At 46.2% G+C, this 24351-nt stretch overlaps 1 protein-coding gene across 8 annotated transcripts in view; it reads left to right on the top strand.

Moving 5' to 3' along the window:
• The first annotated feature begins 4339 nt into the window (after window positions 1-4339).
• The window catches only part of SIPA1L2 (signal induced proliferation associated 1 like 2), a 241120-nt gene continuing 221108 nt past the window's right edge, over window positions 4340-24351 (top strand). For all 8 annotated transcript variants that reach the window (XM_069572628.1, XM_069572623.1, XM_069572630.1 and 5 more), the window contains exon 1: window positions 4340-4627. The gene's annotated coding sequence lies outside the window, so the exon portion shown is untranslated. The remainder of the gene's footprint in view (window positions 4628-24351) is intronic.

Below are 24351 nucleotides of genomic sequence, written 5' to 3'. Positions count from 1 at the left end.
ACCACTGAGTAAGTGGGGAAGCCCCGATATATTGAAAGATGCTACAGTTCCACAGGCTCTGGCCTAAGTTTCCTTTCCCTGAAAAAGCAGGAAACAGGAGGGCTGCAGGAAAGAAGACCAGTGAAGGGAGACACACGCATTACATCCAGTAGGATTTCCAGAATATGTTCTCTGGTGAAGAAGATCCCAAGTCATCCCTAGGCTTGGTCTCTTGAAGATCTCAAGGTCTGCCAGAAGGCAAACACCTTGTAGGTCTGGCCCTGGGTGGGATCACCACCGTCCAGAATTGGCCAGGCCTGGCCAAGGGACTTTGTCATGTTTGCTGAGGCCTAGAACGTTCTGGAAGGCTGCGTGTGACCTTGGTTCTGGGAATGCAAGAAACTCTGAAGGACTTTCATAAATGCTCACAACAGTTTATTGTCAACCGTAAGCATTTTAAAAAATGCTGCCAAATTTGATAGTGGCCCAAGGGCTTGTGAAAGTGAAGTGAAAGTCACTCAGTTGTGTCTGACTCTCTGCAATCCCATGGACTGTATGGTCCATGGAATTCTCCAGGCCAGAATACTGGAGTGGGTAGCTTTTCCTTTCTCCAGGGGATCTTCCCAACCCAGGGATCGAATCCAGGTCTCCCTCATTGCTGGCATATTCTTTACCAGCTGAGCCACAGGGGAAGCCCAAGAATACTGGAGTGGGTAGCCTATCCCTTCTCCAGCACATCTTTCTGACCCAGGAATCAAACCAGGGTATCCTGCATTGCAGGCAGATTCTTTACCAACTGAGCTATGAGGGAACCCCATTTAGGCTTTTTCAATTTGAGTTTGCAAGACTAACGACCAAATCACTTTGCTGTACACCTGAAATTAACACAATATTGTTAATCAACTATATACTCCAATATATAAAAAAATGTTAAAAAACAAACTAGTCTATGGCTAATGTTTATATACATATGAAATTAACCACTGATGTCCTCTCATAAGATTTTGGACACTCCTGGATTTCATATCTTTAATAGTTTAGTTATGCTTGATGCACTAATAAATTCTGTAGGCATTTTTCTTTAAACTTTCTGTAGACATATTTTAAACTAATGTATGTCAGAGCAGTCACCTCATCACTGGTTATATTTATAGTTTTTTCATAAGCATCATTTATTTTTTATCAAAATATGTTTTGGTTGTTGATCAAAACTAAAAGGCTTCCTTATTAGATCATTATGGACATTAAGGAGTAAGTCAAAGCTTCTTCCTCATCTATCAGACAGCAGACAGTGCAGCCTCAGCACCAAGAGCCACCTTGGTGACAATCCATAGACTCATGCAGTCACTGCCTTAGGAGTCCAAAGGCTGAGGGGGGCGTGGCTCTTTTACTCACAGCCTGAGCAGTTCTGTGAAGAGTGAGAAGCACTATGGTGTGAAGGGGGCGGTCTGTCCTCCCTTGGCTCCTGCAGGAAGTGTCCGTCCGTGGCTGCTCCTGTGTCCACACCTCTAGTAGAGTACCTGCCATGTGTGGGGATGGGCACAGGTGAGATGGAGAGATGATGAAGAGCAGGGCCTAGTCCTCTGAATGTTTATATCCCCAGCACCTGTTGGAACATCACAGGGTCTCCACACATGTTTGTTAATAAACTGCAAACTTGGTATAGACTGCTAATGAGGTGACAGGAGAACACAGAGGTTTGGTCACATCACAATATTGCTCTCTGGCATGTTCTATTAAATGCATCCCCATATTGTATAGCCCTCTTTTACAGAGATATAAAAGGCTGTACAATGTTTACATGCTTCAGATCACAGAGAAATACAGCATGGGAGGGACCGCCCCTAACTTTTAAGAGGGTTATGTTCTAGGGTGTGTTTGGGATAGGGAAGTACTGAGAACATTATCTCTCCAGGAAGAACCTCCAGAAAAGGAGGAACTGAAAAGAAAACTCTGAATTCCGTCTCAGGAAACACAATCCCAGCAGCTGGGCCACAGTGAAGCCGGCGCAGGAAACCCAGCGGTGGGACTGGAAGGTAAAGTATCCTCTACCTAGCAGTCTATTCCTGTTACTGAACCTTTAGGCACAGTCAACTCCAGTATAGCTTCAAAAGTCCTCAGAGATCCTTTAATCTTTTAGCAACCAATTCAAGTGTCGAGCAAATTACAGTTTCAAGATAGTTTCAGGTAAAGCTTCCTGGGTGATCAACATGTCCTAGCAAAGTAGGAAAGGTGGGTAAAAAAGTTCATTTTCTCTCCATCGAGATCAAGATTTAAGAGCATTTCTCCTTTGGGTGGAGGGCGGCCTGGAGGCGGAGTGGGCGGGCCCGGGGGCTGGGCTGGGGCTCCCGGACCACACGCCTTTCCCAGCCCCCTTCCAGACTCGGAAAGCTCTGTTCTCTGCAGCATTCCTGCGCGCTGGCATCGCCTGACCTCTTGCATGTTTCTTAGCGCATCCTCCCACTCCAGCTCCTGGGGGCAGAGGGCCGCCGGGGACGTCTGGGGAGCCCTGGGAGTGGGCACACAGTAGGGTTCGCCCCTCCTGCCGTCTTCCCGTGAACCAGCGATGCGGCAATCCTGGGGCAGGTGCCTGCGTAGGACCCGGCAGCTGTGTCGTCGGCCGGCGACGCTCAGGCTCTCCTGGGAGGTGTGTGTGTGGAGGGGGGTGGGGGGCGGGGACCCGGCGCCGTGGGGGTGGGGCGGGGTGGGGCGCGATTCCGGAGAGTGTAGGCCCCGCGGGGACACTGCCAGGGGCGCGGCGTGGAGCCAGATTCGAGGGGGTGTATGTGTGTGTGTGTGTGTGTTTCTCCCTGACTCTTTGATCAGGTCTTTATTCAAAATAAGCTGTCCAAAATGAGTTGACCTTCAGGGGATAAACAGACAAGTTTGTACAGCAGGATTCTTCTCTTCCGTGGTGGGTTTTCTGCGGGGCTTCCCAGTGGCCGGTTTCTTGGTTTCTGCAGCCTCCCCCACCCCCACGCCTCCGCCGACCCCCTCCCCTACCCCCCACCCCCCCACGCCGCCAAAGACTTCTTCAGTTTCTTTACAAATACAGCCTCCTTTCTTCTTGCCTACTAAAGGCTTCTTGCCTGGAACCCCTCCCCATCTGATCGGGCTTCTAGGGACACTGCTGCCCTATCCTGCTGGAGGTTTGATCCTTAGCCTGCCCAGGTGCATGGCCTTTGCACGTGGGTTTAGTTAGATTCAACATAATTCTCAGGCTTCTCAGTGGATTCTTTTTCAGGACCCTGCGATGACTCTCCTTGCTTGGTGCTCTGGGACTTTTAAGAATTCTCCCAGGGTCTGTGTTGAGCATCTCCTGCATGGGAAGGTTGTAGTTACTCTTGAAAGAGTCAGGTGCCATACAGATCACCTCACTTGCTGAAAGCAAATTCGAAACGGTGCCCATCAGGAGTAAGTTTCAAAGTGTTCAGTTTGTCTACATTAAGCAGATTCTTTTCAAGGGGAAGGGAGAATTAGGGAGCCAGCGATGTTCCTCAAGTCTTGATACCATCTTCCCAGTGGTACGAGATAAGGAGTCTCCTGCCGTGCGCACACCATGGTTTCCCAGTTTGCGCTTGCCAGCGCTCATCTGCTCAAAGGCGGAGACCTACTGATATTATTCCAGGCCTTACGTTTCTGAAGAAGCCAAACAACCCCCTTGTTCCTCTCATCGCCTTCAACATCATCTTCAACCAACAAAGGAAGTTCAGGACTTCCTCAATACGGTGACCTTTAGCCGTGACCAGCCCGGTAAGGCCGGGGCAGCCAGGGCAAAGCAGATGGCACACCACTGCGGGGCCAACGTGCCAGGTTTGGTTGGCTCAACGTGCGGGCCCCACGACGCGTCAATTTCCCCAGTTAAGAATCACATTTCTCAAATTGCAGGAATTAAAAAAAGATTATGTCTTGCTCAGTAAGAATTTTCGGCAACTGTCGCTGAGAACCCAGTAAGACGCCAATTACGACATCACTGCAACAGATTTTGGGATTTTTAACTTATCGCTGCCAGAGGGGCGAAAACGAATCCCAAGGAGGACGGAGACAGCGTTCCCAGACCGCGGATGCAGGTAGGCTGCCCCCCGCCTGAGGTCGCGGGCGCCGCGCCGCTCGAACGCCCCTTCCCGCAGGAGGAGCGCCGAGCCCCTCTGGGCCGCGCCGCGCCAGTGCACCGCGGGGCCTGGGAACCGCGCACCGTCTGCGCGCGGAGCCCCGCGGGGCGGCGGGACGGACAGCGCCCGCTCCCAATCGCGGGGCGGGGCCGAGGGGGCCGGCGGGCGATGGCCAATGGGAGGCGGCAGAGCGGACGGGGGGCGGGGCCGCCAGGCGGGCGGGCCGCGGCGTCGGGAGCCGGCGCTGCAGAGTGGGAGCCCGGGAGGAGCCGGCGGAGCCGGAGGAGGACGGAGGAGGAGGAGCAGCGCCGCGCCCCCGCCCCGACCGCTCGCCCGCCCGCTCGCTCGCTCGAGCGCAGGCCGATCGCTCCAGCCGCAGCCGGCGGGTCCCGGCCGCCTCCCGCCCGAGCCCGGTGCGGGCAGGGTCCGGGCCGATGGGCAGCCCCGGGCAGCGGCGGGTGGCGAGGAGGCGGCCCCGGTAGGCGCCGCCGCGAGCTCGCGGGCTGCAGCAGGTCGCGGCGGACTGCGTCTCCGAGGTGCGTTCGGGGCGACGAGCGACGGGAGGCGAGGCGGGGTCCGCTCGGGAGTCTCCGGGTCGTGTCCCGGGACCGTCCTGAAGTGAGGGGCTGCCCTTGGGGGCGCCTCGGGGGGCCGACCGCGCGGCCAGGGCGCGGGGCGGGGGTCCGACTGGCAGATGCGCCCGCGCTCCGGAGTCTGGGGTGAAGAGGAGCCGTCGCCGTTCGTTCTCAAAGTTATCGATCGGCTGAAAGGTTATCCCGGTCTCGTTGACGCGAGCACTAGGACTCCCCGGGCGCGCAGCGACTCCTCCGTGACTAACCCGAGAAAAGAGAGAAAGGTTGCCCGGCGCGGCTCCCCGGCGCGCCGGGCGGGGTTACTTGCTGAACTTGCTGCGGGGTTTATTCCCCGGGAAGGCGGTGTGCCCGGGGCGCGAGCCCTCGCGGCGCCCGCCCCTCTTTGTAAGGTCCCAAGCGGCCAGCGAGCGCCCTTCCTTGTGGCCCGATGGCTCCCCGGCTCCCCTGGGTCCGCAGCTCGCTCCATCCTCCGCTCCCGGTCCTGCTTGGGGGCCCGCGTATCCTTGAAGCTAGTTTGGCCAGGTCCTGGGAGTATCCCCTTGAGCACCTTCAGATTAATTTCAACCGCGCCGCAAACCCAAAGAATCAATCTCGGTTCATCATCTGTGAGCGAGAGCCGATGCTTCTCGGGAAGAGAAAACAAGTTGGCATGGCCCCTCTGGGAGGTATTTGTCATCATTAACCTGCTTCAGTTAAATTAATTCAGCCCAAGATGACTCCAGCGTGAGTATTGCAAACATCAAGTGCATTGGCCACGGAATTGTGGTCACCAACAACCTGATTTTGGTCTAAACGCAATTGTAGACTTTTTGAATTTTCTTTAGACTTAGACATGGTTTTTGATAAGGATGGCCTTCTTTTTTAAACAAAGAATTTTGGTGATTCTCATAGGTTTGCTCAGTAAGTTCCAAATAGTCACTTAGATTTTTCTTTTCTTTGCCTCTTTTGTCTGCAGTTTCCATTTCTAAATGTTAACACTAGATGGCTTTCTTATGACAGGCATTTAGTAAACTGCGCTTTTGAGTTGGCTGTCTGCAATCCAGGTTGTAATTTTTCCAGTTTTACAATCAGTAATGGGAGAAAAAAAAAATCTCCAAAACTATTGCTTTCTTTGAAATAGATTACTTCCCTGTAAAACTAATATTTATGTAGATGTCATAAAGTGTGTTATTTCTGGTGTTTCTAAAGATGTATTTCAGGAGACAGCTTGGTTAGTTTTTAGTCACAAATTTAAGGATGTCTGTTTTTACTTGAAAAATTTCAAGTTCTACCACGAGACCTAAAATTCTATTTAATATAACGTTTCTACTAAGGATGTTTTCTGCTTACCTTAGTAGCTGGTTGCTTGATTCAGAACAGTATAAAAGAATGTAATTCATGAGAAAGTGCAATCTTTCTTGAGTTTTTGGCACGCATAATATTGATTCTCTCTAAAGACTCTGTTGATGCATTTTGGGGAAGAGATGTTGTTGAAGTATACATGTATGAGTCAAACATTGCGTTGGGGCCATTTTTATTTCCCCAGCTGATATTGGGTGTTTCGTTTCTAAGCACAACCCTTTTTTTTTAAAATTGCCATGGCTTGTAGTTGGCTATTTAGGTAGCAGCAGGTTCTTAATTTTGTGTTTTCAGGACTTTTTCTCTAAAGTAAGATCACGGCAGCCTGTCCAAATCTTGCCTAGGTAGGCAGACTTATTTAGAAGCTGGAGAAATATCTCAACATTTCTCATAGCTGTCACTTATTGTGTATGTGTCTTACCCAGCTTAAAATATGATATGTTAAATTTGTTGGTTCTAAATTAGAGCCTATTCGCAAATAGCTGGAAGAAAAAAAATAGACCTCTCTCGCAAACATCTGGGAAGTAGGGAATGAAATGAAATCAGAAACAGCTTTTATCAGTACCCACATGCTACCTATAGATGGGGTGAAATGAACTTGGATAAGAAGCAGTGTAAGCATTTGGTTTAGAAAATAAACCAGGAGATAAATTGCAGGTGTGGAAGTGGAGCTTCTGGCTTTATAGTGTGGGCTGCACATTTTCTCTAGTTGATTTAAGTGTAAATTTTCCATCAAGTGCTTTTGATGTGTTTAAATCTTAGCCTTTCTCAAAGAGCTATAATTTTCTGGAATGAAAGAAGGAAGTTGTCAGCATCATGATTTGACTTTTATGGTACTTATTGTAGTTAAAGCTGTGGAATACAGTTTGTAAGTTTTGTTTTATTTTCTTTTGAGACTGGAATGGTATTTAGAAGGGTTCCCTGATACCTGAGCTTGATAAACACCTGTCCACCTTGAGGGATCTCTTTACCTGAGGTCAAAGGGTTATTGGGTTATTCTTTTTGGAAATCTATCTACTCTTCAAAGTGAGGAAATAATAGTGAGGTATCTTGAAAGGGCAATGGACTGGTAACTGAAACTGGTTTTAGAGTGCTGTGTTTGGTCATCAAAACTCCTTTAAAGGGATTGCGTTTCCTGCGTACTTTCCAGAGAACTGTGTGTTTATGTAGATACAGCCCCCTCGTCTCCAGTCATAACTGATAGATGCAAAGGGTTTTTGTGTGTGTGTTTTGTTTTTTTTGAGATTGAGGAAGGCATTGTGTCTTTGAACTTATGATCTGCTTAAGGTGGTGGTTTAGGATTACAAATCCCTTCAAAGACATGCTGAATTTGAAGAAAATGTAGACTATTATTGTCAACTGAAAAGCAAAGTTTTTTTTTTTTTCCTGTCTTGAACTTGAATGAAATATGAAATACACGCCTAAAGAATATTGAACTTCCCTGGTGGCTCAGACGGTAAAGCGTCTGTCTACAGTGCGGGAGACCTGGGTTCAATCCCTGGGTCAGAAAGATCCCCTGGAGAAGGAAATGGCAATCCATTCCAATACTCTTGCCTGAAAAATCCCATGGACAGAGGAGCCTGGTAGGCTACAGTCCATGAGGTCCCACTGAAAAGCAAAGTTTTTTTTTTCCTGTCTTGAACTTGAATGAAATATGAAATACATGCCTAAAGAATATAGGGAACCGTATTCCAGATTTTCTCCTTCTATTAATTAATGAACCTGTTCCCTTACAGGGTGATGTGACAGGAACCTCTGGCTTCCTGCTTCTAGGGCCTGGCACAGACGAGCTTGGATAAAGTTTTTTCATGATCCCTTTTAGGACCAAAATTTTAGGTTTCTTTAATGTTTTAAATAAATGTATATAGAGAGTAATGAATGTGACTGATTGGGTTAGCTTATATTTTTTCATGATTGTCTTTTCTTTCTTTGATTTATAATAAGTTGGTATGGTGGTTTAGTGCCTGCCAAGCAGGAGACCTAGGTTCGATCCCCCAGTTGGGATGACCCCCTGGAGGAGAAAATGGCAACCCACTCCAGTATTCTTGCCTGGGAAATACCAGGGACAGAGGAGCCTGGTGGGCTACAGTCCATGGGGTCACAAAGACATACCTGACTTAGCAACTAAACAGCGAAGCTTGCATGTGAACATTCATGAGAGTTACACCTTACTTGGTTCACACCTGGAAATCAGGGATTCAGAAATTGCTTTTCTGTTTCAGTGACATTTAGCTGTGACTCCCTTTTGAAGGAAGGATAACAGTGTGATAGGAATTAAATGCCTCGTAAATTCAGAGATAAATTATTGTGATCCTTTGTGAACTTGATTCATAAACTTTGGTTCCAAAGAGTGGTCCAAAGAAGCCAGATCTTACAGTAGAGGTTCTGTTTCTTGAGAGGTTTCACATTTAGTGTAATCCAGTTCCTTTATATATGTGTGTATGTGAGCGGGCATGCGTGCTAAGTCACCTCAGTCGTGTCTGACTTTTTCTGAAGCTATGGACTGTAGCCCACCAGGCTGCTCTGTCTGTGAGATTCTCCAGGCAAGAGCACTGGAGTGGGTTGCCATTCCCTTCTCCAGTGGATCTTCCCAACCCAGGGATCTAACCAGCCTCTGCTACGTCTCCTGCATCGGCAGGCGGGTTCTTGACTCCTAGCAGCAGCTGGGAAGCCTCTGTGTGTGTGTGTTGTAGCAGTAGTTGCTCAGTTGCGTCCCAGCCCAGGGATCAGGTGAATTCTTTACTGTCTGAGCCACCAGGGAAGCCCCATGTGTGTGTATATATATACTTTATATATATATAAAATCTTCCCCCCCACCATACATCATTGTATAGCTAATTTGGGTGATAGCAAAGAAGAAGATATGCGGTAAGCTGAGTTTAGTTGTCATAGCATCTCTTTACCACAAAAATCCATAAGGTTATCCTTTCATGTCATTCCTATACTTTTTGTTTCTGTCTACTTCTACAATTAAAAATCAGAGACAAAAATTAAATTTTATAGGTTGTCAGATTTGCCACTTTTTATGTTGCTATGTACATATATTGAAAATTAACAGCAGCAATTCCTGTCTACTGTCAAGCTATTTCATCAAGATACACTGATATACCAACAAGAAATAAGCAAAAAAAGGGAGGACATGTATGTATGTTTTACTGACATAGGGAAAGTTCTTCGTCCAGAGAGGGCATAGGTTAAAATTACTCCCACAGGTGTATATACCACCATACACAGACACTTTTCCTTTTGCATAGATCAGTGAAAACTTCACTATGGACCAGGGTTTGGAAATCACTGACCAACTCAAGTAACCCTTCTTTGATGTTGGGGTCCCTTTATATATCCACACGTGGCCTAGTAAGGAATGGAGAGTTCCACCCTTCTGATGTTTTGACCGGAACGTGGTTTTCTACCTGTCGAGTTGAAATCTAATTCTATCTGTTAATAGGAATTCCATCCCCTTGGTGGCCTCCGGCACTAAACCTTCTATAGAGGTGTTCTAGTTACTCACTGGACAGTACCTGTCCAGGTACGGCCTGGAGCTGAAGTCTTCCTGCTCATGACCTGTGCAGAGTAGAATAGGGGTGCCCTTCCTTCAACTTGCAGGTCCTGTCAAGTTCATATTCACCTTTTTACTCAAACTCAGAGAGTTTCCTGTTCACGTGAACCTCTAGTTCTGAGTCACATGGTATCTTGAAGCCACGTCCTCCTGTCCTATGCTAATGCAAGACCTAGCATTCATTGGACTTTGTCAAATTTTATTTTGGCTGATTCTTCCCATCGTGCTTTTGGGAATTTGATGCTATTATCAAAGCACCTTTGCCAACCTTCCCAAATAAATGCTGTCTGCACATTAGATATCTTACCTTCTGCTGCTGCTGCTAAGTCACTCAGTCGTGTCTGACTCTGTGTGACTCCATAGACAGCAGCCCGCCAAGCTCCGCCGTCCCTGGGATTCTTCAGGCCAGAAAGTTGCTGGCTAAACTGTGAATGGTGTTCTGGAAGTTTCCTTCTAGGATTGGTTGTGAAGTGAAAGTTGCTCAGTCGTGTCTTACTCTCTGTGACCCCATGGACTCTCCATGGAGTTCTCTAGTGGACAGATATCCTGAAAGATCATGTCAGGCCTTCTTTGTTGGTCCTACTGACCAAGTTACTCCAAGAACTGAGTTCATTTTCAGTGTGTCCCTAGTAACTTGAACCATGCTCTGCATGGTGGGGAATTGCGAAATAGACGTTCAGATATTGAGGGAGAGACTGAGAAGCTAGGGCTGTTCTGTGACCTGTGACCTCTGGAGGTCTTAAACACTAAAAAGATGGTGGGAAAAAGCAGAATGTTGTGGACTTTCTTAAACACATCTTGCAGTCTGGTATTGTCTTACTTTGAATGGCTTTCACATATCTGGGGACAGGCACCATCTTTTCCCAATTCCCTGTGTCTTAGTTAGTTGGTACTCTTTTCTTTCTGTTTCATAAATAATCATTTAGCCGTAAGGGGTGTTTTGAGTGCTACCAATTGGATTACCCTATACTTTTCACTTTTGTGTAGTTGCTGAATCTTCCAGGAGAAGCTCCCAGTTAGTTGAGCTGTTTAAGAAATCAGAGTAGTCTAAAGTAGGCTATTTAGTAATGTGTTCAAGTCCTTTGAAGTGAAAGAAAAAAAAAAAAAATCCAGGTAAAGAGCCAGTGTTAAAAATGGTTACTGTGGAAAGTAATTATGCTTGGGTGAACACAAAATTACGTATCTTAGATGAATCATCCTGTAGGCATTTAAAAAAATCTCTGACTGTAACGCTTAGGGCACAGTAGCGGGTGCACCATCTTCAGGGGACTTTGGTAATTGTTGTACCCTTTGGAACAGTGGATATTCACATGGTTCAGAGATAGGGTAGGGGTACAGTCCTCTTTATGTTGAAGTTTCTAATAAGTAATTTTAGGAATTATTCTTTGGGTTCTTCATACAGGACACATGCTGTTGTTTGGATTTAATCGAAAGAACAACGATTTCTTTGTAGTAGGGTCTCTAAACTTTTTCCAGTGTGCATCCCAACTGTACCAAATCTACTGCGCTTAATATACATACGTGCACATACACGTTTGTCTATATGTGCTTGTGTGTGTGTGTGTTTAATATAGTGTGTGTAAAGAAGTGGAAGTGTTAGCTGCTCAGTCGTGTCTGACTCTTTGCGACCTCACGGACTTTAGCTCACCAGGGCTCCTCTGTCCATGGAATTCTCCAGGCAAGAATACTGGAGTGAACTGCCATGCCCTCCTCCAGGGGATCTTCCTGACCAAGGGACCAAATCCATGTCTCCTGCCCATATATATATACATATATATATATATATATATATATATATACATATACATATATATATATATATAGCTCAAATGGTAAAGAATCTGCCTGCAATGCAGGGGACCAGGGTTCGATACTTGGGTTGGGAAGTTCTTCTGGAGACGGGAATGGCAATCCACTCCAGTATTCTTGCCTGGAGGATTCCATGGACAGAGAAACCTGGCAGGCTATAGTCTGCAGGGTCGCAAAGAGTTGGACATGACTGAGCGACTCTCTCACACACACACACACACACACACACACGCACACACACACACACATAACTTTACCATGTTAAATATAGACATTGTAAGTGCATGCTCTGTTGCTCAGTCATGTCGACTCTTTTGCAACCCCATGGGCTATAGCCCACCAGGCTCCTCTGTCCTTGGGATTTTCCCAGCAAGAATATTGAAGTGGGTTGCCATTTCCTCCTCCAGGGGATGGACATTATAAAACATAATAATATACATTTTAAGAAGTCTGATAATAACCTAAATGAATATTGGAGTGTTTCGATTCTGAGAGTTTGCCTGTTACCCTTTGAAATGTGTGGCCCGGGTCCTGAGACCACTGCTCTCTCACCCTCTCTGGTTATAGTTCAAGGTTGTTTGGAAACGGTTTCTCTGGGGCCTGCAGGGTCTTGTGAATGGAAGCATAAGACAGACTCTGCCCTTCATAGGTCTTCTGTTTACTGTAATTGTTCTTTATCCTGAGGACAGTTTTTACTTTGGCCAGTTTTCTTCCAGAACTGGTTGTGGGTTGCTTAGTGAAGTCGCTGAGTCATGTCCGACCTTTGTGACTCCGTGGACTATAACCTACCAGACTCCTCTGTCCATGGAATTTTCCAGACAAGGGTACTAGAGTGGCTTGCCATTTCCTTCTCCAGGGGATCTTCCCTACCTAGGGATTGAACCTGGGTCTCCCGCATTGCAGGCAGATTCTTCACTGTTTGACCCACCAGGGAAGGGCAATGGGTTGCTTAGCTTGAGGTTTCAACTTAGGGGTGGGGTGGGAGAGTAATGATGTGGTGGAGGATACCATTCTCCTTGCAGAGTTTCTGCTTGAACTCAGCTGTCTAGGGAGCACCATATTATTGAAGCATAGCAGACACAGACCCAGAATGAGGATAGAAGGATGTCACCAATCATGTGCTCATCTAGAAACTTCTAGCTCAGAGAAAACCGTAGTTCAGAAAGATACATGCACCCCAATATCCATTGCAGCACTGTTTATAATAGCCAGGCTAAGAAAACCACCTAGATGTGCATCAACAGAGGAATGGATAAAGGGGAGGGATAACAGAAATAAAAGTGGAATATTACTCGGCCATGTAAAGGAACAAAATTGGGTCATTTACAGATACGTGGATGGACTTAGAGACTGTCATACAGAGTGAAGTCAGTCGGAAAGAGAAAAACAAATATTGTATACTAACGTGTGTAATCTGGAAAAATGGTGTAGATCATCTTATTTGGGAAGTAGAAGTAGACACAGGTTTAGAGAACGGATGTATGGACCCCGAGGGGGAAAGGGAGGGGTGGGAGGAATTGGGAGTGGCAGGTATACAGTGTTGGTGTATCAAATAGGCAGCTAATGAGAATACAGTGCATGGCACCAGGAACCGAAGCATTGTGGTGACCTGAATGGGAAGGAATCCCTACAGGGAGGGTATATATGTGTATGTATAGCCGATACACTCTGCTGTACAGTAGAAACCAATACAGCATTGTAAAGCAACTATGAAAAGTGAAAAAAGTGAAAAGCAACCATACTGCAATAAAAATTAATGAACAAAAAAAAAAAGAGCAAGAACAGTTTTGAAAGTGCAGGTTAATACTGGCTAGGGCTGTAGTGCACAGGTGCACGGCTGGCCAGAGTCCTGGCTTCTGGAGAGCACGTGGGCTGGAGGGGAGGAGGGGAGGGCCTGGTGGCCGCCAGCCCCGCCTGCACTGCCCACCCCCCCCCCAGCCTCCCTGAGTGCTGGGCCATTTCATTTTACTCTGTGGTGTTTGCTCTCTAGCCTGACATGATGTTGTACATTGGTTTTTCTGTGTTATCTTCTGCCTCCCCTCCATAGAATGTAAGTGCCCTATGAGAAGGGACATTTCTGGTCATTACTGCTATATTCCTTGTACTGCCCTGGTTTCGGCCACATAATAGCCTCTTAGCAAACAAATGTTTGATAAAGGCAGGATTGAAAGCCCCGGGTTTAAACAGGAAAGCACTGTGTGTCTTGGCTTTTGTTGAACTAAGGAAGTGTTGCCTTGAGGTTCTCATTATTTCTATTGTAAATGATCTACCTAAACAGCCTTTTATGCCTCATTTTATATCTTTTCTGGGTCACTGGAAATGACCTGTAATTGAACTGTGATATCAAAGTGGTGGAAATGGAGAAGTGGTTTCTGGAGAGGGGGACAGCGGAACTCCATCTGTCATATCATTATTGCCCCATTCCAAGGGGTGTGGCTCGGGGAGGGTGGGCACCCCGGGGTGAGAGGGTGTGCTTTACACCTTTCCCAAGTTTCAAAGTCTGATACCAACTCACGACTGCATGGCCTTGGCCTTACTGGAATCAGATGAAGCTGCAATTCACATACAGGTCTGGTTTGGACTCCTTAATAAAGATAACTGGGAAGAAAGGATGTCTGAATTGTTCAGCGTTATCTTTTCTCTCTCAACTGATGATAATTTCTACAGGAAATAACGATTTTGTGAAACCGGTCAGTAGTGTCTGTACCCCTTCTGCTAACATAGTCCTTTTGCTTTGAGAATTGCTAAGTGTGTTGGAATATTGCTTATGCCTGACGTGCAGTAGGTGCTCCCTAAGCATGGGTGGAAGCCTTCTATCCTAATATCCTGACCTGGTACTAATTCCTATAGTGCATGAATTCAGGGGGATGTCGTTGTAACTCCTGCTTGTTTAAATGTGGGTATTAAGGTTTGCTGTAAGAGCTGCGGGCGAGGCTGAGAGATTAAATAATAGTAAAATTGCCTAATCTATCAACAACTTTTTTTATTTGAAGATCATTGGAAGTCATTTGCTTGGGATAATGGATCTGTTTAAAAGGTTTAATTTTTTTTATTAAATTTTTATTGGAGTTAAGTTGGTTCACAGTGTTGTGTTAGTTTCAGGCATACAGCAACGTGAATCGGTTTTATGAATACGTATGTCCGCTCTCTTTTAGAAAAAGTGAGAGGAATGAGTGAGGGTTAATGTTTTGGACTTAGGAACAGGATGAAGAACTGGGGAGAGAGATTCCTGAAGGTAGATTTCCAAACAGCCATTGTGCTTGAACTGTTATTTGTGGTCTCCTGCAGACCGAAGGGGAACCACACAAGGCTGATGCGATTTACAACCCCCTGCCCGCCGCCCCACCAACGATGTGAAAACTGAGATTTCAGACAAGAACACACGTGGTTTTCTGAATCTTAGTTCTCCAGAGTTTAAACTCGCCTTTCTGCCCCCATGTGGGACCCTAGGTACCTTGTGGGGTCCTGCTGATCTCAATCAGTCATAAAAAGAATGGGGGACATGGGTAAAGAAAGTGTATCCAGAGGAGAAAGCCAGGATTACGTCACTGCTGCCCCTCCAAGTGGGAAGTGGTAGCCAGGAACAGGCTGCAAAGCTATTGTTCTAGCCTAAAACCCTTCTATCAGCCAGTGGATCCTGTTATTCATGAGAAATTTTGTAGTTTAACAGTTCTGCTGATTGAACCAGGCTCTCTCCTCTCTGCTGGGAAGCGAGAGGGCTCTCATGTGATCCTGCGGAGAACATTTCTTTTGCTCCTGAGTCTTTGCCAGGATGAAAAGAAGGATCAGAGGAAACCGATTTTCGTTTTGCATTTATACTTCACCCGATTTGCATCATCTTTGTTTAAGTCAGTTGAATGTGAAGCCCTAAATAAATTTCAGGCATTTAAATATTTAAAAGGATTCCTCCACCACGCTAAAGTACACATCCAGAGAATGAGAACTCGCAACAAAGAAAACAACCCCCTTACAGACGCAGCTCATACAGGCTCTGCTCACCTTGTCACTGAATTATAAAACATTAATAGCAGAGCGAGAATGGAAACAGCCGCAGAAATGCTTGGCTGGCTCTGTTCCAAAATATTATTTCCCTGGTAGAGAAAGCAGGACGATTTGTTTAAAACTGGCAGTCGGCCAGTCAGAAGAGCTCTGACGCCATCCGTGCGGTGACTACTCTGCTCTGCCTGCTAATTTTAGGCTAGTTAAATCTGGGTGATGTCTGATGGCTGTTGTCGCTGTGTGTCTGGCTATGTGGGGCTTTCTAAATCTATCCTCTCAGCCTGGCATCACAGCATCACAGCTCACACTTCTTTCCCAGACGTGCTGTATCACAGAGGGGATGCTGAGTTGGCCCAGGATACGTGGACAGAGTGAGGAGCAGGCCCTGGGAGGTTTTCAGGAGGCACTGCCTTTCATCTTAGGCTTTCCTTTGCTACTTGGTCCGCAAACGCTTATCGTGCTCGCCTTCTGCTGTGGGAAGCATGGAGAAGGATGCGGAGAGGCCTGGCCTCCAGGCAGCAGTCTAGGGACAACATTTGCCTGTTTTCTACCTATTCCTGCAAACTTTGGGCTTTTCTGGTGGCTCAGATGGTGAAGAATCTGCCTGCACTACGGAAGACCCAGGTTCAATCCGTGGGTCAGGAAGACTCCCTGGAGAAGGGAATGGCAACCCACTCCATTATTACTGTCTTGAGAATCCCGTGGACAGAGGAGCCTGGTGGACTAGAGTCCATGGGGTCGCAGAGTCAGACATGACTGCGTGACCAGCGGTTTCACTTTAACTGCAAGCGTTCCCCTGACCTTTCTGGGGAATTCCCTGATGGTCCAGTGGTTAAGACGCAGCACTTTCACTGCCATGGGCCTTGAGTTCGATCACTGGTCAGGGAACTAAGATCCTACAAGCTACGTGGCGTGGCCAAAAAAAAAAAAAAGCAACAAACGAAAAACCTAAAAGCCCCCAACTGAACTTTCTGGAAAAGGTAAAACTAAGGAGAAAGATGAGAATTTTTAAAAATGCATTTGGGACCTCACTTGGAAGAGCAAAGTAGCATTTCTTTGCTACTGCAGAAGACGGAGGTGGGATGAGGGCTTGGTGGAGTGGTTCAGTGTTGTTGGTTGCGCCCGATTCTTTGGAAGCTGTGGAGCCTGGCAGGCTCCTCTGTCCATGGATTTCTCCATTACCATGACTGGAGTAGGTTGCCATTCCCTTCTCCGGGGGATCTTCCTGACCCAGCGATTGAACCACATTGTAGTTCAGATTCTTTACCATCTGAGCCACCAGGGTAGGCTGGAGTGGTTCGGTGTCTGGTCACTTTGCTTCCAGGGCAGTGAGTAGGAGCCAGTTTTCAAATGGGGATGGCCACACAATCCTAGGTTCTCTTTAAACTATGGCATCTGAGATTTCCAGGTTACCAAGGGGGTGTCCTGGGGGTGAGGCCCTGAGGGCAGGGATCTGATAACTCCATCCCAGGCTTCTGGCCCAGGGAAGTGCGTGGCACAGTCAGCAAATGACCAGACTCAGCGTTTCAGGCCACAGGGGAACCTTGAGGTTATCTTGGAATCAGTCTTCCTCTTGGTACCAATTTATAAATAAGAGAATGTGAAGAGAGTGGTTTGCCACCTAGGCCCAGTGTTTTTGGTAGAAAGGGCTGCCCTGTTAGGTGACCTGGCCTGGCTGATGGCCGTTCATCACGTATATTAGAAGACTCCTATGTAAGAGGGACTCTTGGGTTGATGGGCACTGCAGCTTCTTTCAGAGTGAAGACTGTGGGTGATGGAGCACATGGTGTTTGGGTGTATAGTCAGAGAACATTCAAGGAAAAGGTAGGATCCGGATTAGGCTTTGGAAAATGGTCAGGTTTGAATTTTTATTGAAGTGCTCTTATATGCAAAGCCACTCATAGCTCTGTATGGACCAGCAGGTACAAATTAAACCATCTCTCTGTTAGCGGTTTCTCAGATCATACTACTGTCTCCATCAACTTACTCTGCCTAGGACCAAACTTAGATCCCAGCCTGGTTTGGGTTGGGAGGGGCAGCCGGAGGGACCCAGGGGAGCAGATGTGAGTCTGCCTGGACTCCAGGAGCCAAGGTCACTGCCCCCTGGGCGCCAAGCGTGGAGATGGCGGGGAGCGGTCGCCCTGCATGGACTCTGACTTGTGTGTTCTCTAGCCATCCTGGGGGTTTCCAAGGATTGCAGAGTGGGCCTGGTGGTGCTACACATAGCTGTTCCTCCCATGGGTCACCTGATGGCACCTGTCATGTGCTGGGACCGTGAGGAGTTCAGGGACTGCGTCCAGCTTTGAGTTTATCCAAACTTCTGTGTTTTTTTTTTTTTTCCTGGAGGTTGGAGTGTCCATGTTCTTGAATGACAATCTGAGTGATAGAATTGCCTGCGTCATTTTCCAGTAACCAATGAAAGGCGGGGAAGTGAAACTCCTGGTTGAAATAAATGATGCTTGACTTTTTTAAGGCTGGAGAGGCTGAGCGGTTTTTCTTTCAGCAGGAACATCAGGGCCTCTTGACAATCTGGGAGTCACCTCGGTTTCCTTTCACTGGCTGCTGTCTGTTCAGGCTGCGGTGCAGATGGCTTGTGCTGAGTTTGCTAGTTTTTGCCAATAACTTAAGCGTGGAAGGAATCGGGGAACCTCCCGAGCGATGAGAACACAGCTGCTGAGGATAACTTGGAGCGAAGAGGAGCGCTCCTCGAGCCTGTCACTGGCTTTGGGGGCAGTAGCTGTGGCTGAGCGGCTGCAGATGGTGGCCTTGCAGCTCGCACTGTGGCAAGTTTGGGTTTGTTTTTTTTAACATCTCTTTATTTGTAGTGAACAAAAGGGCCCCATGTGGAGCCTAATCAGCTAGATCAAGTGTATATAACTTCAGAGGACGGTGCCTCTCTCTTGACTGAAATATTGAACTCCTGTGTAAAGGAGGAAAACTAGCCTGGTGATTTATTGGCGTCTGGCTAAACCTGACATGCCTCCAGAATGGGTGCACGTTGACTTTCAGTGAATGGGTAAACATTGTCATCAGCCTTTGCTCTTATAAGTCACTATTTCACCCTCCCAAATCCTTCATTTTTTTCCAGCCTGTGCTGTTGCATGAAGCATTTGGCAGCCCCTGTAGGGAGTGTGGGCCTGTATCTCATGTATTGAGTGAGTTTAATTTGGAGGCAGAATGGTGTGAAGGAAAAGGGAATGCTTCTGGAGAGGGTGCTGGTGTCTCAGGGGTTATGTCTTTCATGGGACGAGTGGGAGAAGATGCCAAAAAAATTGCAGATATCCTAATAATTCTCACAGAAGTGGCTTATTTTACCTACCACCTCCCACTTAGTTTCTTCTGTTATCTTTCGACTCAAAATAAAGACCTGTCCTGCCCTGTTTTGAACCCTGGGGACAATTCTTAAACGTTGTTGTGTCCCAAACCATCCTGGCTTCCTGTTGTTCACCTGCTGTGGATTGAACAGGCACACAGCACCCGAAAGATCCTATTCAGTGCACCCTTACTGGAAATGAACCAATTTGATCCCCATCAAGAATTATTTTTGGCGTTTTGTCTTTTCTGTTCTCGAAGTATAACTTCATTTGGAGGTGTCCAGATCCTTGTAATATTGTCTCTAAAGTGGTGTCTTGATTTTGTTCACAGTTCTAAATCCTTGTTGCTTTCTTCTGAATGTTTATTTTTTATTTTATTTAAATTGTTTTTAAATCTTACTAATTTCTTAATATTTGATGACTTGTTAAAATTTTGGATGTATTACGTTGAATATATTATTAAAGTCAATTTGATCTTTTAATTTAAATAAGCACGGTGACAATATATAGCCTTGACGTACTCCTTTCTCTATTTGGAATGAGTCTGTTGTTCCATGTCCAGTTCTAACTGTTGCTTCCTGACCTACATACAGGTTTCTCAAGAGGCAGGTCAGGTGGTCTGGTATTCCCATCTCTTTCAGAATTTTCCACAGTTTTTTGTGATCCACACAGTCAAAGGCTTTGGCATAGTCAATAAAGCAGAAATAGATGTTTTCCTGGAACTCTCTTCCTTTTTGATGATCCAGAGGATGTTGACAATTTGATCTCTGGTTCCTCTGCCTTTTCTAAAACCAGCTTGAACATCAGGAAGTTCACGGTTCACGTATTGCTGAAGCCTGGCATGAAGAATTTTGAGCATTACTTTACTAGCATGTGAGATGAGTGCAAGTGTGTGGTAGTTTGAGCATTCTTTGGCATTGCCTTTCTTTGGGATTGGAATGAAAACTGACCTTTTCCAGTCCTGTGGCCACTGCTGAGTTTTCCAAATGTGCTGGCATATTGAGTACAACACTTTCACAGCATCATCTTTCAGGATTTGAAATAGCTTAACTGGAATTCCGTCACCTCCACTAGCTTTGTTTGTAGTGATGCTTCCTAAGGCCCATTTGACTTCACATTCCAGGATGTCTGGCTCTAGATGAGTGATCACACCATCATGATTACCTGGGTCGTGAAGATCTTTTTTGTACAGTTCTTCTGTGTATTCTTCTATATTCTTGTATATTGTGTGTATACTTGCATATTCTTATATGCAGAATACATCATGAGAAATTCTGGGCTGGAAGAAGCACAAGCTGGAATCAAGATTGCGTGGAGATATATCAGTAACTTCAGATATGTAGACGACACCACCCTTATGGCAGAAAGTGAAGAGAAACTAAAAAGCCTCTTGAAGAAAGTGAAGGAGGAGAATGAAAAAGTTGGCTTAAAGCTCAACATTCAGAAAACGAAGATCATGGCATCTGGTCCTATCACTTCATGGGAAATAGATGGAGAAACAGTGGAAACAGTGGCTGACTTTATTTTTTGGGGCTCCAAGATCACTGCGGATAGTGATTGCAGCCATGAAATTAAAAGATGCTTACTCCTTGGAAGGAAAGTTATGACTAACCTAGATAGCATGTTGAAAAGCAGAGACATTACTTTGCCAACAAAGGTCCGTCTAGTCAAGGCTATGGTTTTTCCAGTGGTCATGTATGGATGTAAGAGTTGGACTGTGAAGAAAGCTGAGCACCAAATAATTGACACTTTCGAACCATCGTATTGGAGAAGACTCTTGAGAGTCCCTTGGACTGCAAGAAGATTCAACCAGTCCATCCTAAAGGTGATCAGTCCTGGGTGTTCATTGGAAGGACTGAAGTTGAAGCTGAAACTCCAATACTTTGGTCACGTCATGCAAAGAGTTGACTCATTGGAAAAGACTCTAATGCTGGGAAGGATTGGGGGCAGGAGGAGAAGGGGACAACAGAGGATGAGATGGTTGGATGGCATCACTGACTCGATGGACATGGGTTTGGGTGAACTCTGGGAGTTGGTGATGGACAGGGAGGCTTGGCGTACTGTGATTCATGGAGTCGCAAAGAGTCAGACACAACTGAGCAGCCGAAGTGAACTGAACTGATCTTTTAATTTACTTCAGAATTAGCAAAATTTTAAACTTGGTCATGATCAACAGTAATGTTATCTCTGAATGTTTAGATTACAGGTAATTTCCAGAATTGCTGGAAGACAGTTCTTTATTTGATGCCTTTGGAGAACATATAGGCCCTCGTTACGCTTGGAGGTCATCCCCTTGACTCCACTGGAGGCGTGTATGACTGCTAGAGACCACCTGTAGCTTTGCTTTTTGCCTCTGATCTGGGACTTCTGAAGCCTTGATCAGCATACCTGTGAAAAAATCTTGTATGAAGAGTTTTATAAAAATGATATATTTCAGTATAATACCTTTTGGAATAGAGACCTTGTCAAGTTCATTGGAAAAGTACTGCTTACCGTCCTGCTCATTCAGCTTCTCAGCTGAAGTTTAAGCTGAAGGTCAGAGAGCATCCTCGGCCCTCTATGATTTGGGTCTTATTTGTTAGCACGTATGGCTTTTTTAAAAAACTCATTTTAGAAGTGTGAGTCAAAGTTGCTTTCTGGACAGAGGTGCCTCCTCCAGCTGTATTGCCTTTGTTTCTCTTTATGTATTCGCTTTATTCTGCTTTTGTCAGGCACTTGACCTGGTGCTGTGATGAGTTCAAGCTTGTGGAGACTGGTGTTGGGAGTGGGGGGCTCCCATGCTGAGGGGCCTGAGCCCTGAGCTGATCCTGGGACCTGGGATCTCATCCACTTGCCAGGGTTGGTCCTTGTCAGTGTTGTGTGTGGAGTTGTGTTTGTTTGTGAGATTGGAAGGCAGACCCCAGAGAGCTTATAAATATTTTATTGTTTATTAAACTCAGTAGAATTTCTCATGTATTTCATTTTAAAAAATCTGTAGAGATAAGCAAATCTCTCTCCTTCCTGTCATTTTTGATAGTCCGTAGACTTAACCCAGAGAAGGCAATGGCACCCCACTCCAGTACTCTTGCCTGGCAAATCCCGTGGACGGAGGAATCCCTGGCAGGCTGCAGTCCATGGGGTTGCTAAGAGTCTGACATGACTGAGCGACTTCACTTTCACTTTTCACTTTCATGCATTGGAGAAGGAAATGGCAACCCACTCCAGTGTTCTTGCCTGGAGAAGCTGAGGGAACGGGGAGGAGGGGGGCCTGGTGGGCTGCCGTCTATGGGGTCGCACAGAGTCGGCCACGACTGAAGCGACTTAGCAGCAACAGCAGCAGACTTAACCCAGAAAACGACACTCCTGTGAACGCACTCGCAATACACGTAAGAAGAGAGAAAGGCATTTAAAGAATTGCGCAGTTCATTCACTGAAGCTGAGCGTTAGGGGATTAAAATGGTGAGTCACAGGTACACACGCAGCGCTTTCTTGTTCTGTAACATGACCAAACAAAAGTGATGCAAAAAAGAGCAGTTTCCCATGTTAAGTGCAATTAACTTCAAACAAATACTGCTCATATCAGTATTTAAAGGTTGTAATGTGGTCAGTGAGCTTGCTTGCTTCTTGCTTATTAATTTATCTAGTCAGGGTCAGATTGATGACATGCTGTTTGCAGGAGATAATATATATCTAAATAGTTTCTGCTTAAAAAAGAAAGAGTTATCCGTTTATTTATTTATTTTTGGCTACACTGGGTCTTCCTGGCTGTGCATGGACCTCTCATTGTGGGAGCTTCTCCTGTTGCAGAGGCAGGCTCTGGGTGCTCCGGCTTCAGTAGCTGTGGCGTGTGGGCGCCTGAGTGAGGACTTAGTGGTTGTGGCGGATAGCCTTAGTTGCCCTGTGGATGTGAAATCTTCCCCAACCAGGGACTGAACCTGTGTCCCCTGTATTGGCAGGTGGATTCTTAACCTCTAGACCACTAGGGAAGCCTTCTGTTTTGTTTTAATAACACTGGTTATAGAGAGACCCTCTCAATGGAAGACATGCATTTTTGCATTGATAGAAATGGAAGAAGAGATTTTAAAGCACTTTCAGTAAATTCAGTTTATTCACTTTAAACTTTTATGCAAAAAGTAAGCAAATTGTGTATTTCACAATTTATCTTTGAATCTGTCACTGGTGGCCAGTTTATTCTGTAAACTTATCATACGCTTGTCTTTTGGTGAACAAAATGGATTCTGGATTTTGTGTACTTTCATGTCACAGTTGACAACTAACTATAAAATATCACAGTGCTAATACTCATAGTGGTCATGATTAGTCATGAGTCTCACCATACTAGTCCAGCAGCTTCCAAACAGCACTGCAGGTAGTTGATGTGGATCATTGCCTTTCAGAGAAGCGAAGTTAAATTGTGAAATACAAGCCATTAGAAAAGGGATCACTTTAAAATCAGCTGCCTCTCCTTCAAAGTGGGGGAATAGCATTAGGCAACATATGACTTCATGAAGACAGGTCTGTAGTGAGGGAGTAGTTGGTGGATAGGATGGTCTTTGGAAGAGTTCTTTATTTTTATTTTTTTTAAATTTATTTTATTTTATTTTATTGTTTTTTAGTTTTTTTTTTTTTAATTTTAAAATCTTTAATTCTTACATGCGTTCCCAAACATGAACCCCCCTCCCACCTCCCTCCCCCAAGACATGTATATATTTAGCTGTGGCTGCGCTGTCTTCACTGCTGCTCTTGGGCTTTCTCTAGTTGCGGCGAGTGGGGGCTGCCCCTCATCGCAGCGCAAGCGCTCCTCATTGTAGCGGTGTCTCGTGCTGCGGAGCGAGGGTTCTGGAGCATACGGGCTTCAGTAATTGCGGTGCTCGGGCTTAGTTTTCCTGTGGCATGTGGGCTCTTCCCCGACCAGAGGTTAAACCCCTGTCCCTTGCACTGGTGTGCGGACTGTTCACTGAGGCACCAGGGAAGTCCCGGAAGAGTTCTTTTGTGCTGGGAAATGAAGTTAGGGCAGAGGGACGTCATAGCGCCTCTGGCCAGGTTGGCCTGCCGGGCACTTGGTGGGTGTTTCTGCCTTGAGGGCTTGTCTTAACCAGGAGTGCTGGTCAACCCCTAACTGCACATGAACCTCCTCCTGTGTGCAATATGTCCATGGAGATACAAATGTGCAGCAAATACAGAAAACCTTTATTAACTGGAGTCATCTGACAGTACCCGAATGCAAACATAATGTTTTGAGTAAGAGAATGATCATATATAATTGGCTGAGATTGTGTTAAGAGGGTAGGACGAGAGAGAGAATATTGAAAGCAGTGGACAGCCCATTTGTTCGTTTTCTAATATTTCGGTCTTTTGTACCTGTTCCCGGTGGTCTGTCCTCTGCGCCATCTCTTGCTGGACCTTTGTCCCCTTGTGAGAGGCTGTACCTAAGATTCTCTGTCTGTTCCTCTCCAGAGATGAAAGGTGGGATCTGGGTGGGAGATGGAAACTTCACCAGGTAACCCTACGCCTGTGCTGGAAGACTTCAAACAAAGCTGCTCCTCCAGGGCTCTGGGTCAAATGTTAACAGGCCAGAGGAAAGAAGGGACGATGTACGTTTCCTCTCTACTCCAGTCACTGCAGTCTGCTAGGCCAAGCTCTGTGCAGTTTCTAATGAAGGAGGAGGT

This window comes from Ovis canadensis, chromosome 25 (assembly GCF_042477335.2).
Source record: "Ovis canadensis isolate MfBH-ARS-UI-01 breed Bighorn chromosome 25, ARS-UI_OviCan_v2, whole genome shotgun sequence".
Lineage (NCBI taxonomy): Eukaryota > Metazoa > Chordata > Mammalia > Artiodactyla > Bovidae > Ovis > Ovis canadensis.
Note: the sequence above shows the minus strand (reverse complement) of the source record. Positions and strands in the feature narration are given on the sequence as shown.